The following is a 20,070-nucleotide window of genomic DNA, read 5'->3' as shown; positions in this document are numbered from 1 at the left end:
TTGACGCTCTTCGGGCTCGCTTTGCCTTTGACTGGGTGGCGGATGGGATTACATACCTTGGATTGGTCCTCCACAAGAGCCTTGCTAAAACTGCGGAGGTGAACTACACTACCCTTTTATCTCGCATCCTCGCAGACTTGTCCTGCTGGAAGTGCCTCCCCTTGACTTGGTTTGGCAGATTGTCCGCCGTTAAAATGAATGTACTACCGTGGGCCCTGTACCTGTTCCAAATGCTACCCCTGGAGCACCTGCCTCACGTGCTGCGCCACATTCAGACAGCAGTCGAGCACTTTGTTTGGTGCCCGATTTCTCCTAGGCTTCAGAAGACCCTGCTTCAACACCCCAAGAAGGAGGGGGGGTCTCGCCTTCCCTAACATTACCCGCTACTTCCAGGCTTTCCTATTACGATATCTTGTGGAGTGGAATCGTCCCATGACAGAGAAGTACTGGATCTTTATGGACCAGACGGTGGCGGGCCACCAAATCTGGCAGGACGCATGGCTGCCGAGATCTGCGTGTGCCTGGGGACTCTACTCCTCACCGGTCACTCGTCCCACAATGCTTGTGAGGGACAGGGTTGCTCAGCGGGCCATTTCCCTCACCCGTGATACCGATTTTCTCAAATTCTGCCTTCCCGCCAGGGATGGACAATAAGTTTACTGCGCGCTGGTTGGAGGGGGGTTGAAGGCGTCTAGGGCACCTGTTTGATTTCCAAGGTTTCATCCTCTTTAAGAAGCTGCAGACAGACTATAATCTCCCTAGCGCTGACCTCTTTCTACACTCCCAAATGATGCACTGGATCTCCAGGGCCACAACGCACCCCCTAGCACATCACCGGATGAGGCCGTTGAAAAATGGCTAATCGGTAAGAAGGATGATCAGAGACTGATTTCTGAAATATATTCCTTTCTCACTAGGGCAATTACAACAGCCAGTACGGCGGGACAAAAATGATGGGAGGCGGAACTGGGGCGCACATTGTCTGACAAGGAATGGCAGGATGATTCTATAGGTCTCACCACACAACTCATTCCAAGGGTCATACCGAAACGGCTTAGAAGATTGAGTCATATTGGTACTACACCCCTGACCGACTAGCAAAGTGGCAATCCTGCTGTGAGGGGCTTTGTAGGTGGGGATGCGGTAGCCCTGGAACACTACTCCATCTGCCATGGCATTGCCCAAAGCTTACACGTTGCTGGGAGAGAATCTTGGATGACATCGATAAGGCTTTCAACATATTTATTCCCAGGCTCCTGGCTTACACTCTCTTAGGCTTACCCAATGCACTGACCTTTCCCCTGCGTTCTACTATAGGGAGACAGATGGCACTTTCATTGAATGCTGCACACCAGGTGATATTGGCAGGGTGGAGGTCTGACAGGGTCCCAGAACACACGCAATGGCTGCATCAAATCTGGAGTCTTCTGAGAATGGAGAGACTCTCGATGGTGGATTTGGGGAAGGGCAAAGACTACGCTAAGACCTGTGCCCCCTTCATCATTATCCTTTCCACTGAATTTCGGGAACTGACATGCCCTAACTATCTCCGTATCTTGAAGCTAATTGCGGAGGACATGGCTGTCGCCCAGTGAGGTTGCATGTCACCGGACTCCCATATCCCTATAACATTTTGGAGTATCATGACACATAGAGCGTATAGGTTGACCTATATCCTTTTTTCGTTCTTGCTCACTGGGGAGGGAGGGTGGGGGGGATGGGATTTTGTCTTTCCTTGTGTTTTCTGTTCTTTGTTTACAAGCAGAATACCCTGAATCCATGGATTGCTGACTTGCACACCTATCCACTTGCAATACGAGCGGTCTGCTGTCCTCCTTCCTTTATACGTGGCCGGCCCTTCTGGGTTGTAGGCAACATGCTGTGTTAATTATTTGTGGGATGGTAACTTCTTTTTTGTTGTGCCAATTTGAAAGGATCAATACTAGCCGGCCCACTGGGCTGTAGGCGACATTGTCCTGTTTGCTTCGCCTTGTATTCTGCCAATAAAAACAGATTTAATACTAAAAATAAAAACAACACACACAAAAAAACAATTATCCAAAATAAATATCAAGTAATTAACATTAATTAATAAATATATATTAATTAATTAAATACAAATTACTTCCTACCCTTTACTCCTATAAGCACCACAACACACACCTAAAATTAATTACACAATTACCATAATTAATTACCAATGAATTAATTAAATTAATTACCATCAATTAATAATTCATCAATTAAAAATAAATTACTTCCCACCCTTTACACCTATAAACACCACAACACACACCTAAAGTTAATTACACAATTGCCATAATTAATTACCAATTCATTAACAACCAATTATTAATTAATTATTAATAAATTACTTTACACATTTAACACTATAGCATCTCAATTAAACAAATATTGATGAATTAAAAATAAATCAATACATTTAAAAAAATTAAATTAAATGACTTCCTACCCTATTCCCCTATAAACTCTCAACCGGCTATGGAACTAAAAACGCAAAATTCAAATATAAAAAAACATTAATACCTACAAAAAATATAGCACATATATAAAAATTCCAAACAATTCTTATACAAAAAAAATACAACACATACATATATAATATATACTAAAATACATAACATTCATTAAAAAACTATATTTTTTAAAACAATATTAAACAATTAGATATTTTTAAAAGTGATATTAATTACCTTAAGTCAATATTCTTGATCACAATATTCTTGCTGTCGATGCTTCTCAACCACGATGTTAATGACTCAATATTTGTGCAACTCGATATGTTTTACTCAATTTTCTGTCTCTGCACCTCGTAGTGAGTTCCTGACCCCCAAGTGGTGCCCTTCATGTCCTGGACTGTTGGTGTGGCCTCAATTTAGCTCCCTTGCAGTTTTTGAGCTCTTTGCGAAGGTGCCCATGTCCACCAAGATGATTTCTGCACTACCTCCCGCAGCCGTAATGCTCAGACAAACCTGACTCTTCATGCTACAATGACCACCAACGATGCCCAGCAGCATGAAATCTACTCTTCACATTACAGCATTACCAGCTTGCAGGGGCTGCAAATGTGAAGCTCCAGCAAGGCCATGAAACTGACAGGAACTTTGCACTACAGCAACAACTGTCCGCAAGCCCCGGACTTCTCTTCGCGTTACATTGACAACCCTCCGCGATGCTATCTCTGCTCCTCGCAGCACTTTCTACTACAAAAGGAACTCATTGAACTGGACCTTGAAGGTAACTCTTTCAGTGGAACCAAACTGCTCCCTGTATCCAGCCCACGCTCCAACTAGTCAGCCTGAACTTGTACCTTTCACCCGGTCCTACATGACCAGATGGTTGTATGATTAAACAATTATCTCTGTAATCATGAATGCCTAAACTACGAAGGCTAAACAACAACCAAATCCTAACCACTAAGTATTGAACCACGACTTACTGCACCACGAAAAAAATTTCACCCTTTGTGCAATGCACACATACATACATTCTCACTGTTTGTAGGAGATAGGAGGGGCTGGTCACCGGCCTGTCTCATGAACATGCGTTTTCTAAATTTAAGATCTACAAGCTTCAGCATTGAGCACTATTTATACAATTCAGATAATCTCGCAGCTCCTTCGCCTCCAGGGAGCCATCTTAAGTAATTTATGGAAGGCCAGGGGTCCAAAGCTCTGTCCCCTGGGCCTGCTTCGATGGAGAATTATGAGGCATCTTCCCAGTAATACAGTTAAATACTTAATGTCCTCCCTCGTCAGTTACATCATGACCAGGTAACAGCAAGTTACTTCCCCACGCTACTCACGAGCGCCATATCTGCTTCTAGATGCTCTCGTTGCATCTAGGAACTGTACTGTGTGACACAAACACCAGGCCACTACAATAGCTTCCTGCATATTCGGCCTGCCAAAATCATGCTAAGCAGTGTTCTGTCTGTCCGTCCTCCCATCCATCAGTCCGTGTCCCACAGTACCATTGTACATTCAAGCTGACGGCAAAACACAGGACTTCTTTACCAATCCAATGGAGAACCTGTGCTCTAAGGCGGAGCGCTTGACCTCTGCTTTGCCACATTTATGTGGCGACGTTTGAACTCACTGGCTACGCTGGCTTAGTTGTGGCGGCTTTGGATGGATTTACACACAGCACACGTAGCCCTGCATTACCTGCCCTGGGAGTGGAAACTTTGCTGGTGCCCCCTCCAGACATGGTCCTTCTCACCGAGTCACTCCAATATGCTGGCACCACGGTTATGAGAGGCTGTAAGATTGATATAACAGCTGTCTGAGTTTTGTGCATTTATTATAATTTTTAAAAACAGTTTCTAATAGTGCTGTATCTGTCTATTTGCTGCTTATATGTGCTGCAGAAACGAGCATTGATGCCACCCACATTACTGGTGGACTTGTGTTTGTGATGCGATCCAGAAGTTTCTATCCTCCCTGGTAAGATTGCCCTCGGCTCCTGACCATTAGTGGATCCTGTGAGCCGGCAGGGCTGGGGCAGCAGGCGGGTCACACTGGCTCTTAAAAAAAACACGTCAGCATATAAACATCAGTTGAAAACAATCCTACAGTAACATCTACTGGCCTAATAGTTTTCATTCGAAGTGATCTTTAAATTAATTACATTTTTCTTTGTGTTTAGAGATCGAAGTCGTTGTTAAGGCCACTCGTTGTTAAATGAAGTTGTTGTTGAGGAGGTCGTGGTTCCGTTCCAGGTCGTTGTTTATGAGTCGTTGTTAAGGACACTCGTTGTTAAAAAAAAAAGTTGTTCAGACCGTTTCCCTGTCCAGATAGCTGCAAATGGCCCTTTATGCTTTTTGGATCTTTGTTTCACTTACATCTTTAAAATTCCAAATCTTCGGTTCTACTAATTAGATGTTTGTCATTTTGGTGTCCACTTATTTCTTAAATTTTAATCTATTGTTTTTATTGGCGTGGGGAATTTGTTTTGCTAAGTTGTTTTTTTTATTACTGTTTGAAGTGCTGCATAAATACTTTACACATTGCCTCTAAGTTAAGCCTGACTGCTCAGTGCCAAGCTACCAGAGGGTTCCGCACAGGTTAATTTGGTGTTTGCTTGTGACTTCACTCTAACCAGGACTGTGGTTGCTGAATGACCAGGACTCACACCCCAGTCAAGCAACAGCACAATCTCCCCTCTCAACCAGTAACCCAATTCCTTACAACTTGCTGTGATCAGTTTTGTCAGAGTATATTATATATGCTCCTTAGAGTTTGACAGAGAGGATACTTTGGCACAACTGTGTCATTCTACCCATCACACTACGCTGTCAGCAAAACTGAAGGTCTTGGCCATCCTTTTTTACTCATCCAGAGTCTCACTGTATCAGTGCCAGAGGCTACTTCATCTCCACCACTAACATAATGATCAAATGGATTATACCCCACCTGAGTTCTTGCCATTTGTTAGCCCCACAATGTAGATTGCTTGGACAAATGTTAAGTGTTTGCTACCTGTCACCCCCATGTAACATATGCTTGTAAGCTAGAGTGAAACATGGAACATGTGCCACACAGCCTGGCACTTAAATCCCATGGGAGATTCATAATATATGTTTGATATTTTGTAACCTACTAATTCCAAAATAACATCTTTTAATAGAATAACAAAATTACTGTTTTGTTATAAACTTGCAAGCCTCAATCATGTACACAAAGTCATCCCTCACTCTCTCAATGCATAGACATGAACCATTGTGATGATAGCTATTGCTGACAATGCTAAAGATGTCCACTGAGCATGTGGGCATTTCAAAATAGGAGGAACGATTACTCCACAAAGGCAATGAGTCTTCTATAGTCCATAAAAATAAGGAGATGGGCCCCCCTCCTCAAAGGGACAGTGCACCAAATAGACTGAAAAGTCAAATATATATATATCCCTTTGGAGCACTACATACAATTAATCCAACAGATACTCACATCTACATGCACAACACCCAAGGGAACACACATATTCTGGATGTAAGAACAACACTTATATTCTATTTAATTAAAAAATCAAAGCTTTCAATGAAAACATACAGTAGAATACATCACGGTACATTCAGAGGAATACGATAAAATACAGCATAATACATTCAAAATGTAATAAAATCTATACATACACAATAAAAAAAATGAAAAGATTATTGCAAGACAATAACATTTGTCATCTGGTTGTTAATTTAGAACAATACATAGACAACACACAGCAAGAGAATAAATTCTCTGTACAAGTGTGGTTCTATATTCCACAAATTTAACCTAAAACTCAGCATGGACACATTTCGGTGGATGAGCTTGATACGACCACCTTCTTCAGGACAAAAGGAGCAAGAGCAAGACTACTGACTCACTGTCAGTGAAACCGCTCTCCCACCCTCGCAGCTCCACCATTGAGTGAGGCCCACTGTGAGCCGTTGCACTCCCGTAGTGCTGGTGTTCGAGGCCCTCCTCCACCCGCAGGTTATACCTGCACCTCATCCCTGGTGGTCCAGTGGACCTCTGACTTCTTCTCTCGCTCTGCTCCGCTTTCTGCCCCCTTCATCCTCTCCTTCTGCTCTGTGTCACCCTCTAGCTTCTTCACCCTTCAGTCTTTTCTTCACTTTTTGTCTGCTTTCTGCTCCGTTTCACCCTTATTTTTTTTAGCACTTTTTCTCTTTATTTCATTTTTCCTCGCTCTTTTGGCCTCCTTTCCCATGTTTTTCCGGCCGCTTCTGCTCCTGCGGCTCCTCCCCCAGCACGACCAGCCCGTTCCCGTTCCCCTCGCGCCACCCAGCTGTCCAGCCCTCCCCAATCCCTACTTAATGGTGGCCGCTGCAGGGACAGGCGAGCAAGACTACTGACTCACTGTCAGTGAAACTGCACACACACCCTCACAGCTCCACCATTAAGTGAGGTCCTCTGTGAGCCCTTGCACTCCCGTAGTGCTGGTGTTCGAGGCCCTCTTCCACCCGCAGGTCATACCTGCACCTCATCCCTGGTAGTCCAGTGGACCTCAGACTCCTTCTCTCGCTCCACTCAGCTTTCTGCCCTCTGCATCCTCTTCTTCTGCTCTGTGGCCCCTCCCCCCAGCGCGACCAGCCCGTTCCAGTTCCCCTCCCAGCTGTCCAGCCCTACCCGACCCCTACTTAATGGCGGTTCCTGCGCGGCTGCATTCAGTGGGTGCGCCGCTGTTGCGCCACAGGCAAGTCCGTCTGCGACCCGACCGCCACCAGTGCCAGGAACCCTGGATCTCAGAACCGCCAATGCTACAACCCAGCGGCACTCCACGCACTCAACCCAGGCCAGCTGACACCAATGGACCCTTCAGCTGTCACCGCTGCCGCCACTCCTGCAGCACCGCAAAGACCACAAATCCAGCACAACCCGCCCACAAGAACACAACAGAACCGAAGACCCTGCAATGCATCCTCCTCAAACTCCAATCCCTCCACAAACACGCCACCGAAATCTGAGACCTCCTTGTCAGCACCACCCCGGATGTCGTTTTCTTAACTGAAACCTGGACCAACACCACCTCTGGACCGGACATTGCCATTGCCCTTCCCCAAGAATACAAGATCTCCCTGAAGGACCGCCTCACCCGCCCTGGAGGAGGAATCGCCATGATCGCCATCATCCACAAATCCACCCTCCAGCTGACCACACTCCCCGACGAGCCCACAGACCTGATGGAATACCTATACTTCAAGAGACAGGCCAGCCCTACCACCACCCTCTGGGGAACTCTTATCTACCGAACCCCCAGACCCCATGGACCTTTCATCAACTCCATCATGGACATCATTTCCCCGCAAGCCATCGCGTCCACCAACTACACCCTGGTGGGAGACCTCAACTTTCACCTCGACCACCAACAAGACCCCAACACCACATCACTCTTGGACAAACTCCAAAACATAGTACTCCGCCAGATCATAACCAAACCCACACACTCAGCAGGACACACCCTCGACCCCCTCTTCACAACATGAAACTTCGTCACTTTCAGTCACAACACCGAACTCCCGTGGACAGACCATCGATACATCCACTTCACCTTCAGAACACCCACCATCCACAGACACCAGCACCTGCTCCCACAAAGAAACTGAACCAAAATCACCAACGACCAGCTCACCTCCTCACTCTGCAACTCCACCCCAACCACCGTGGAAGACGATCACCCCAACACCACAGCCTGAACTCTGCACAGATGGATTTCCGACAGCGCCAACACCATAGCCCCCCTCAAGAAGAACAACAACACGCACACCAAGAAAGCCAGATGAGTACTATGAGAGTCCAGTCGCACATGCCACCACCTCGAAAAGGCCTGGAGGAACTCCAAATCCACAGAAGCCCACAACAACTTCAGAGCCGCCACCAACGCCCACCACCAACTCATCAGAATTATGAGAAAAACAGCTATCAAAGACAGAATCTTCAAACATGCGCACAACAGCAAAGAGATTTTCAGCATCATCAAAGAGTTTGACCAACCCACCAGCGAATCTACTGACATCCCTCCCTCACAAGACCTCTGCAACAAACTTAGCATCTTCTTCCACCACAAAATCAAGAACATTTACGACAACTTCGATGAAATAAGCCAACACACTTAACCCTCACCAACCACCCCGCACCCTGAAGCCAACCATTGACAGCTGGACAGCCCTCACCACCGATGACACACTGAAGACGATGAAGTTAATCCACTCCGGGGCCCCCACGGACCCCTGCCCCAACACATCTTCAGCAGAGCCAGCGACACCATCACACCCATGCTTCGACAACATCAACCGCTCCCTGGTGAATGCCTCCTTCCCCGATGACTGGAAACACACCAAGATCAACCTCCTCCTAAAGAATCCCTTGCAGACCCTATCGACCTCGTAAACTACAGACCAATCTCCCTACTCCCGATCCCAGCAAAAGTAATCAAAAAAGCCATCAACAGCCAACTCGCCACCCTCATCAAAGAGCACAACATCCTTGACTCCTCCCAATCCGGCTTCAGAAAAAACCACAGTACAGAAACCACCCTCCTTGCCGCAACGGACGACATCAACTCCCTCCTGGACAGAGGAGAGACAGTAGCCCTCCTCCTCCTCGACCTTTCAGCCACCTTCAACACAGTCTCTCACCGCACCCTAACACGCAGACTTCACAAAGCAGGGATCCGGGACAAGGCCCTCGACTGGATCCGCACATTCCTCTCCGGCTTAACTCAGCGGGTCAGACTCCCTCCTTTCCTCTCGGACCCCACACCAACCACCTTCGGAGTCCCCCAGGGATCCTCCCTCAGCCCCACGCTATTCAACATCTACATGGCTCCGCTCACCCCTATTGTCAGAACCCACAGACTCAACATTGTTTCCTACTCAGATGACACCCAACTCATCCTCTCCCTATCCAATGAACCCAACGCAGCCAAACACAACTTTCAAGAAGGCATGGAAGCAGTCGCCAAATGGATGAAACTCAACAGCTGCCTACAACTCAACATGGACAAAACAGAGGTACTCATCATAGGCCCACACCCCGATGCCTGGGACGACACCTGGTGGCCCCCTGCCTTCGGAAACCCACCCACCCCCATTGGACCACCCATGCAACCTCGGAGTCATCCTGGACTCCGAGCTCAAAATGGACCACCAGATCTACTCCGTTGCATCCTACTGCTTCCACACCCTCCGCCTCCTATGTAAGACCTTTAAATGGATCCCCCTGGAGCACAGAAAGACCGCCACTCACGCCCTCATCAGCAGCAGACTTGACCACGGGAATGCACTCTACACCAGAATAAACAAAAAACTCACCCGCAAGCTACAAAACATCCAGAACGCCGCCGCAAGACTGGTCCTCAACCTGCAAAGACACTGCCATATCTCCCTGCACTTGCGCACACTCCACTGGCTCCCCATCGAGGCTAGAATCACCTTAAAGATCCTCACCCACGCACACAAAGCCCTCTACAACACCGGACCAGCCTACCTGAACAGCCGACTCGCTTTCCAGGCACCCCAAAGCACCCTACGATCATCCATGCTCGCCTTCGCTGTGGTCCCCCATGCCAGAAAGACCAGTTTGGGAGGCCGCTCCTTCTCCTTCCTCACAGCCAGAGCCTGGAACGTCCTACCGCTCCACCTCAGACAGACTACATAACTCCCCATCTTCATGATAGACCTCCTCCTTGATGGACTAGAACCTGCACCCCAACCTGCTCCCCAGCGCCTTGAGACCCATACGGGTGGGTAGTCGTGCTTAACAAGTACCTGATTTATTGATTGACAAAAACATGAATAAATCTTCTCCTTAAGTTGATGTTACACAGCGTTCCTGTTTACTATTAAAAAAAAAGAAATTTGTAAACGCATAGGTCATAGCAACAATCATCCTACATCTCTATGAGTCTTTTAAATGTATCCTCTGTTGTCCTCATAATAAGTCTCCAACATCCTTCAGTGCATTTCCCACAAGCAGGACTACATCAAACTTCCTTCACCCATGCAATTCACCTTATATGTGCCTAATTCATGCTCATAAAATTGTCCTCTCAGATGACTCACTGGTGCAAGGGACTCAGTGATGGGCCGTATTCCAATTAGGCCACTGATTTGATGTTAGCTCCACGTTTCTAAACATCAGAGAATACAAGTATATTTGTTGTCAATTTAGGGGGAAAAGAACCCCCCCAACCACTTATCGCGGTATGTTAAATCCATTAATAACCACTGCTATTGTTGGTCAACATACCTTATCAGAATTGCAAAGGTATGTGTAGCATCTATAGTAGTAGTGGTAGTAACTTTATTCGGTTAAAATAACCACCAAAGTATACATAAAACGAATAAACACCGGGCACCAACAATCAATATACAAGGAGAATAGTACATAAAACTTGTTTTAGAAAGGACCTATGTGCACAAAAATACAGCATCATTATACCCTTTAAAATTAAATTTACAGTATTCATGCAAAACCTTTCTTATTGTTTGGAAGTATTCCTTCAGGCAATAAAATGTAATACAACTCAGAGGGAGAATGAGCAAAAAACAGCAAATACTAAGGTGCTAGCTAATTTAAAATATGTATAACTTTAAAAAATGTGCAAAATGAGAGGCAATACATTTACAAATGTTGTCCTCAAATGTGCATTGGGGACTGTACAACAAATGCATAAAGTGTTCGTGCATATTACAAATAGGCAGGTAAGCAGCAATACATCGAAGGAAGCATCAATCTAGGGAACACAGCAAAGTATAGCATTTAAAACTTTTAGTCTTTTAGACCGCACTGCTTGCAAAAATGTACTCACAGCAAACACTATTTTTGGTGATGTGTCGACTTTTAAAATCCTGAATGCTTCCAGGTGGCTATGGGTAGACAATTTGCTGCAGATTGGAACTAGCCATTTGCGACATGTGAGACGATACTCCCTGCAGAAGAACAATACATGTTTCTCATCTTCAATACCCGGGCTACATGTAGGGCAAAATTCTGAGATATTGGTTAGTGCGCCATTTACTAGTAAAGAACCTCAAAGGTAGTATTCCATATCGGAACCGTATATACAAATTCCTAGTTGAGGTTTGGAATATTAAATCTAAACATTCTTCAAACATGAGTTTATGCTTGTAGGCTAGAAATGTGCTGATTACAGACCCATTTTGACTATTCATAGCATAACGTTCATTAATGTAAGCCCAGTATCGAGTTTTTAGCAATTTCTTATCAGATTTTGAAATAGTTTTAGGGTTGTCCCAAAAGTTCTGGATTCCAAGTTTAGAAAACCAAATTGATATGGACTTTACCCATGGAATATCCCTGGCACCTTGAAAATTCAATAGCTCTACCAGTCAATCTATAAAAACTTCAAGTTCAGGTGTAGACCAAAGTCTGAGCCTATATAATAAGGTTTTTAAAATAGCCAAGCTGGCAACTCTTTTTATCCCAACATCCAAATACATGGGGGTTAGTGGTGAGCTCGATAGTAATCCTAGAAGCCTTCTAATAAAGTTATTCTTGGCAATCATCATTCCCGCAGCCTCAAATCTCCACTCCATAAAGAGCAGCTCCCTCTGCTGTTGCTCGATATGTTTCCACAGCAGGGGAAATTATGCGTGACGTAGTTTGATTGTAAAACCTTAAAATAGCATTAGATCTATGTTCAATCATTTGTGTAGATTTATCTAGTTGACGCATCCACATTAGGTTATCCATGAGTCTGACGCCTAAGTAGTCAAAGTTATGTACTCTCTCAAGAGCCTCACCACCTACATGGATACTGCGACTTCCCTTCTTTATATTTCCAAACACCATAAACTTTGGTTTATTTATATTTAATTCTAAACGTCTTAAATTACAAACATTTTAAAACGTATCAATTAAAATTTGAAGACCCATTGGTGATTTAGATATAAGAAGTGAGTCATCAGCAAAAAGTAAAATAGGTATCTTATTATTATTCAAAACCAGGGAGTCATTCCTGCAATGTTCTAAAGCATTCACAACATTATTAATATACAGGGAAAATAAAGTAGGCACTAAAACACAGCCCTGGCGGACTCCTCTCTACGGGAATGCGATCCGTTAGTTCGCTGTTCGGATTCCAGGGAACTTGTGGATAGTTATTCACATGCAATTTATTTATTATGTGTACTAGGTTAACTTGGACCCCCTTACTTGTCAGGGCTTGCCAGGGAGCAGAACGTGGTATGAGATCAAATGCTGTGCTGAGGTCAATAAAAGCTACGTATAGTTTTTGTTTCTGAAGTAAAACATATTGTCAATATAAAACCATAAACCTAAAAATCTGATCTGTTGTGCTGATTCGTAATCTAAATCCTGCCTGGAGGGGGTATAAAATGTCATTAGTATTAACCCAATCAAGAAGTGTCACTAAGATTTGCTTTGAGAACATCTTTTGGGCATTATCAATGAGGCTGATAGGTCTATAATTAGATGGCTCCCCTGCATCACCTTTTTTGTATATTGTTAAAATTTCTGCTCCAAGCCAGAAATCTGGTTCCTTTCCCCCAGCTACTATGGCGTTTGACAACATGTTTAAACATATGGATCATATCGAGGGTTCGGATTTATACAAATCACAGGGAATTTTTTCTGGGCCGAGGGCCTTTGCAGGTTTCAGCGAATCAATTGCTCTAGCTGTTTCTTTCAGACTAAAGACAATGGGAGTGATAGGGTCCAATGCGGATGGTGCATAAAAAGTGCTGGTGCCCTTAAAACCCTGGGGGTCGCCTGGAGCATAGAGGGCAGTAAAATGTGCCAACCATTTATCTGGGGGAATGCTATAATGATGTAAATTAGTTTTTTTTACTTAGTTTGGGCAACAAAGCACCAAAATAATCTAGTGCCATTATTTTTACTGGCGTCCAAAATATCTTGCAATCATTTATTTTCCCAGTCCTTCTTAGCGTTGGTCAGGGTCGACTTATATGTAGTTCTTGCTTTCTTGATACTGGTACAATTCCCATCTATTATAGCCCTCCTCAAAGCTGTCTTTGCTAATTTACAAACCAGGTTGAACCAGTTCTCCACCTTGGGGGCATTAAAATCTTAATAATAGTAATTTGATAAAAGATTTCCCATAGTGCTTTAAATAGGCCAGTGTTTATACCCAAAACAGGAATAGCTTCCTCTCTCGACTATTCGTATATTTCAAGGTGCTTTACATAAATGTTATAGATCTGTGTGGACAATTTGTGTTTAGACATATCATTCGGCCAAGAAACATAACGACGATTATTTGTTACCAAAGGGGCGGGCACGACAGTTGTCTGTTGGTTTTTATCTTGATTCAAGGAGTCACCAACTAGAGTTATGTCAAGAGAATTGTGGTCTCTATCCAGACACGTCACCACTTCCATGTCATCCAGGAGTGGCTACAATCATATATCAACTAAGACAGTCATAGTTAACTAATGTATGCCCCACGCCAGTTATATTCCAAGATAGTAGTTTTCAAAAAGTAGGGGGGTTGCTCTGGCCACTCAGCTAATTTCCAGTTGGGACAAGTAAAATCTCATTTCGCGCAAGGTTCTCTATGAGGTGAGAATTATTAATGGTATAGTGCTTACACCGGTTATCTGCAAAGTTGTTGTACAATTTACACAAGATTAATGAGGTTGGATGTAAATCAGTGTAACTATGGTACCCTGTTGGAAAATATAGATCTACCTGCCCCACCTGATGGTTAGCCATGCAATTTATCGCCTCATCCCCCGCACAGTAATCACGAAATTCACCCAATTCAGCAAGACATAGAGCAAATACGTCAATGCAACCTATAACATGAGAGGCTGCGTGGACCTGACTCCCTACTGAGATACATAAACCTACCAAGCCCGTCTGATTAATGACCAAGACCTTTGTTACTTCACCCCCAGTGCAATGTACAAAACAATTACTTCTATCAGCAGAAGATGGAGCAATGGCTTCAGTGCACCCTATAGCATTAGAGGTTACTTGCAATCTACAAGTTTTATCTGATTCGCTTGACTTCATTTGTAACTTAGAGTCCCTTTTAGGAGACAGCCTTAGTCAGTCTATTTCATCCAAGTTTGTTGTGGCAGCAACAGAGTTCCATGAGATTCCAAGGGAAGGCAGCAATGACTTTAACCTTATTCTCAGGGTTTGGCTCTTGTGCAAATAAATGTGCTTAACTCAAAGTTGACCACGTTTTTGACGAGATGGGGTGATATAAAAGAAACTTGTATATAGTCGTAGATCGATGATCTCGATGTATACCTTTAAGCGAGCACAATGTTGGATCTGATCACTGAGAGACATTTCCTCTCAACTCTCAGACAATGGTTTGCTTTGTTAATCAGGGCTTCGGGGTCTTCATAGGAGCCAGGTTTCAGCTTAGGGACCTCCGTCATAAAAATAGAATTAAGTTGGGGAGTGTGTAGATAGTCTTGTGAATCCAAACGGTGATCTTTATCACAGGGTCTCCTCAATGGATTGGAAGTTAGCAGTCAAGCGTTAACATTAGGCCGCCTACTTCATACACTAGGATAATGATCTTCCATCATTCTCAGCTGAGTAATGCGGGAGGTGCTGTTAGTAGCACAGCTCCAGGAATTCTGCGATCTTAATGGCCTTAAGGGCTCTGAGATTGATTTGAGAATGATATGTTGAGAGCTACTCAGCGTCTTATGTGGGACACCCGCTTTTCCCGGTTGAGATCTATTATGGCTATTAGGGAACTCCTGTTGAGGTGCAGAACTTAGTGTCATAGGAGAGAGGATTTTACAAGTCGTACTAGACTGAGCTGAAGGTGTTGGTTCGGTAACCCTCCTCTGGCAGACTGAAGCATGTTCACACAAACAGGGGCTAGATGATAACTTGATGACTTGGTCCGATAGTAATAGAATAACATTTTTAAGTTGGTCCAGTTTGCTATCCAGCCTTCCAAGATGACTGTTCAAATCCTGGGATGGCGGTCACGTTGTAGCCCGGAAGAATTATCTCCTGATAGAGGTTATCCTTATATCCAGATATCATTATTACTTGTTTTGGAGACCGGTACCAAGCCCGAATCTCCGGCCGTAGCCTCTGGATCGTATCTCCTGGTGCGGCAGTCCCGACTATCTCCTCTCTTTCGTGGACTTTTATTGTACTAAATTATTGGTCAGGACCAAATCGGACCTTGCTTGGTATACATTGAAGTTTACTCATCCATCCCGGAGCCTATGAAGTATTTGGAAAAATTTGGTTTTTCCAACGTGTTTTACTATCAGGTGTGTCTGTCCCACACCACTTGTCCATCCTCGCCCTGATGAAGGTGTAGCCCCGACGGGGGCTAGACACCGAAACACTCGTTGGCGTTTTCACTGTTGTTGGGTAGCTGGATTGTCCCTACCTTTATTCCTTGGATGATAACTGTGAACCTGTCATCCAACCATTATGTGGCAGCTTTACCATCTTGATGTACTTTGTTGATGTGATAAAAATGTGTTGTGTTGTATAAATGATGATGTTATTCGGAATGTGTGATAGTATGACTGTGTTTTTTTAATGAGGTGTGTGGGACATGGCTATTGTATTAATCTGACTTTGAATATCGCTTTGCAATGTATGTATTTTGCAAAAAGTTGATAAAATGGTTTTGATAACATGAAAATAAAAATGATAAATTATTTTGATTAAATAATCATATTTTTGGATCATTCTGATATTTGCCTCTGTCTGCACCGGTGTGTGTTTGTAAGTGTTAGGACCCTTCCCAAGGGCCTCCTTGAATATTTTTGGCAGGTAATCTCCTGTTGTTGTTTGTTCAAATCCTTGGAGGTGACACATCCATTGTTGGTAGATAAAACTTGGTTTATATCTTTGGGCTCAGTTTGAGGCCCAATGATTTCATCAGTAGGCTGTAACCCTGTGACTTCATCAGCCAACTGCAGCAGCTCAAATCGATTGGGACAGGGAACATTAGCAACAACATTAATTTTGGGATACAAGGGTCATTTGGAACTCTCAATCGCCCTAATCCATTCGAGTTGATCCTATCAGGGGTTATTTCATTTAGGATACCACAAGCTCTGGTGAGTCACAAACACCGCTAGTAATCGAATCTGGATGTTCGCAGACTATCATTTTTTTCTTGAACATCGCTGAACTATTGGCCAATGACTCTTCTCTATCACTTTATTCACTTTATTCTGCTAGTTTTTAGGAGTTATTCAACTTCCTCAATAAAGTGATCGATTTCAGCCAAGGATTGCAAGTTTGATTGAACCGTACCTGATCTAGCCTTCCCAGATTTCCTAGTTGTTTTACCCTGGGTTTCATTTTTAACAGCTTCCCCTGCCTTGCGTTTGCCCATTGTCCCAGGAATATAACAATATTAAGATAAGAGTAAATATAAAAGCAAAAGGTCCAGCAAAAGCAGAAGCAGCCCAATAAGAAGTAAAAAGTGTCTAAAAAAAGAAATAAATTGGTACCTTAATGGGTAAAGCAATAAAACATGTGCAAACAGACACTGAACATGTTGACCTTCTCGAGTCATTTGATCCCCAAAAGCAGACGTTAAGGGGGGCCAGCCAAGCCTCCTTCGGGCTCCGACGGGCATGGCGAACAGGCCCGCCCTTGGCCAGGGAGTGGCCCAGGCTTACCCAAGGGCGTCCCGCACTGCAGGTGCCTGGATCTGCTTTTAGCACCTCCTACCATGGGAAAACGCGTTGGCGCATCCTGGTGCATTGAATTATAGGGGATGGAATCCCCAAAGAGACAGGCAACAGTCCCAGCGGTAACGGGCTCACCAGCGCTGTGGGTTTCCGGATCTGCTTTTAGCACCTCCTGGTGCGGCAAAGCGTGTTGGCGCCTCCTGGTTCTTTGAATTATGGGGGATGGACTCCCCAATGAGACAGGCAACAGTCCCAGTGGTAACAGGCACTGCTATACCCACAAATATCCTACCGCTCATATTCAAAGGTTATGCCCCAGTATTTGTTAGGATATTTGTGGGTATAGCAGTGCCCAGTAGGAAGGTTAGTAGGTACTCCTTTTTAACACAAAGCTCCATAAGGAAGACTGAAGAAGTGATCTTTCTTTTTAGACATTCACCTTTACAAGATGGCGCAGGGGTGTGGTCTGAGAGTTATCTCGCGAGACGTATGCATTAACCATGACGTGAGTAGGGCCCTATAAACAGTTTACCAACAGGGTCCTCCATGAATGACTCTAGCTCCATGGCATAGGAGTGTTGAGTATTTTTTGTATTTTTGGATTCTCTCAGTGATAAAGTACCCAAAAGGACAGTCAACTCCATTAACATAGGATTACAGAGGGAATGTTGTAATTAAGGGTTGTTATTACTTTCTTCACCCTTCGAAGATGGCGTGACCAGTTAGACCATTAGGGTCACATGTTTATGTCTGACGCACTAATGGCGCGCACGTACGACAGCTGGATGCGGATAAGGAGAGAGTGGGACCTTTAGTGATCACAAAGTTGCCGGATCAGAGGACCTGCGGGCTAGACGATCGAGTCCTGTTATAAGTGAGCTGCGATAAATAACAGGTAAGGGAGAATAGAACATTGGGGTACATAAAGCGTTACTGTAAAGCTGTAATACATAATTAGGAAGCAGAGCCGTATCCTTAGCCCAACAATAGCGGGGTCTATTAGCAGTGGTTATTAATGGATTTGACATACCGCGATAAGCGGTTGGGGGGGTCTTTTCCCCCTAAATTGATAAAAAATATACTTGTTTAGAAATGTGGAGGTACCATCAAACCGGTGGCATAATTGGAATGCGGCCCATCACTGAGTGCCTTGCAGCGGTGAGTCGTCCGAGGGGACTTTTTTATAAGTATGATTCAGACACATATAATGTGAATTACACGGGTGAAGGAAGTTTGATGTAGTCGTCCTTGTGGGAAATGCACTGAAGGATGTTGGAGCACTTATTATGGGGACTACAGAGGATACATTTTAAAGACTCTTAGAGATGTTGAATGATTGTTGCTATGACCTATGGTTTTACAAATTCCCTTTTTTTATAGAAAACAGGAACGCTGTGTAACATAAACTTGAGGAGAAGATGTATTCATGTTTTTGTACTGAAGAAGGTGGTCGTATCAAGCTCATCCACCGAAACGCGTCTATGCTGAGTTTTAGGTTGAATTTGTGGAATATAAAACCACACTTGGACAGAGAATGTATTCTCTTACTGTGTGTTGTCTATGTATTGTTCTAAATTAATGACCAGATGACAAATGTGATTGTCATGCAATAATCTTTTCTGGGATTTTTTTATTGTGTATGTATAGATTGTATAACATTTTGAATGTATTATGCTGTATTTTATCGTATTTTTCTGAATGTACTATGATGTATTCTACTGTATGTTTTTATTGAAAGTTTAGATTTTTTATTAAATAGAACATGAGTGTTCTTACATCCAGAGTAAGTGTGTTCCCTTGGGTGTTGTGTATGTAGATGTGAGTATCAGTCAGATCTATTGTATGTAGTGGTCCAAAGGGATATGTATATTTTTGACTTTTCAGTCTTCTATAGTCCAGACAGACTACAAACATGCCCCATAAATTATTGTTCATGGGATATCTATTCATTCTTGAATAAAGCTTTTAATTGCATACATTATGAAAGGATTACAGAGTTGTCTCTGGATGGAAATTATGGACAGAGTGTTAAATGTCCACCAGTCATCATTGACAACAGGGTGTGAAACCACTTAAAGGCCATAACCAAACTAGTAGCTCAAGAAGAAAAATGTTAACCAGCTGATCACGTCACGTGGCTACATACCCTGCCCTCTGTTTGGGTCAACACAAGGGTTCCCTGGATTTGATGTTGCTGAGGGTCCAGAGGCATGTGTAAGTCCTGTCAGATGGCAATGTTGTTCAACGCCCAAGAGGCACATATTATCTTGCAAACAACTTTGGTGGAGTACACCAGCATCAACTATGTACAGTCAAGATATCTGAATCGCGACTTAAGGAGACCAAAAGGGGTCTCTAGGATGGCTTGTGCACAAATGTGTTCCCTATTGAACCTATGCTAAGATACAGTGGCAAGATGTCTTGAGAGAGAGAGAGAGAGCAAGAGAGAGAGAGAGCGCATAGGCAGCATCACCTGAAGGGGAAAACATTAAAACATTGTTAATGGCTCTCTTTCATAATTAGATTACATTATGTATGCCAAGCTACATGCAGTGTCTGGTAGGATCACATATATTGCTTAAGTATTGGTCATTTAGTATGGTTGTGGAAAAATCACCAACAACTAAAAATATTAGGTCTATATGGTACGTGCTTACCAATAATCCCCATTACCAAATTCTCCATCCAGCAAGTAGTGTGCAATAGATGATCTACAGAAAAGGAAGCTGTTGTGTGTACTGCCTAGAATATAACATAAATGTTGTTGAAGCAGTGACAGGCATCACAAACAGCCTGCACGCTGACTAAGTGCCAGAGTGTCTGTTGTGGTAAATATGAGTGTAATCAATAGCACCAAGCACATGTGAGAAGTAGCAAATAACATCAAATTCCCTATCAACCCTTTG

General features: G+C 43.8%; 1 long non-coding RNA gene across 1 annotated transcript in view; it reads left to right on the top strand.

The window, feature by feature from the left end:
- Nucleotides 1-18,933, top strand: part of LOC146776079 (uncharacterized) — a 56,354-nt gene extending 37,421 nt beyond the window's left edge. Inside the window, exon 3 of the long non-coding RNA XR_014971980.1 lies at nt 18,545-18,933. This is a non-coding gene — a long non-coding RNA (uncharacterized LOC146776079). The remainder of the gene's footprint in view (nt 1-18,544) is intronic.
- The last annotated feature ends 1,137 nt before the right edge of the window (nt 18,934-20,070 follow it).

Source organism: Triturus cristatus, chromosome 12 (genome assembly GCF_964204655.1).
Source record: "Triturus cristatus chromosome 12, aTriCri1.1, whole genome shotgun sequence".
NCBI classification, from domain to species: Eukaryota; Metazoa; Chordata; class Amphibia; order Caudata; family Salamandridae; genus Triturus; species Triturus cristatus.
Note: the sequence above shows the minus strand (reverse complement) of the source record. Positions and strands in the feature narration are given on the sequence as shown.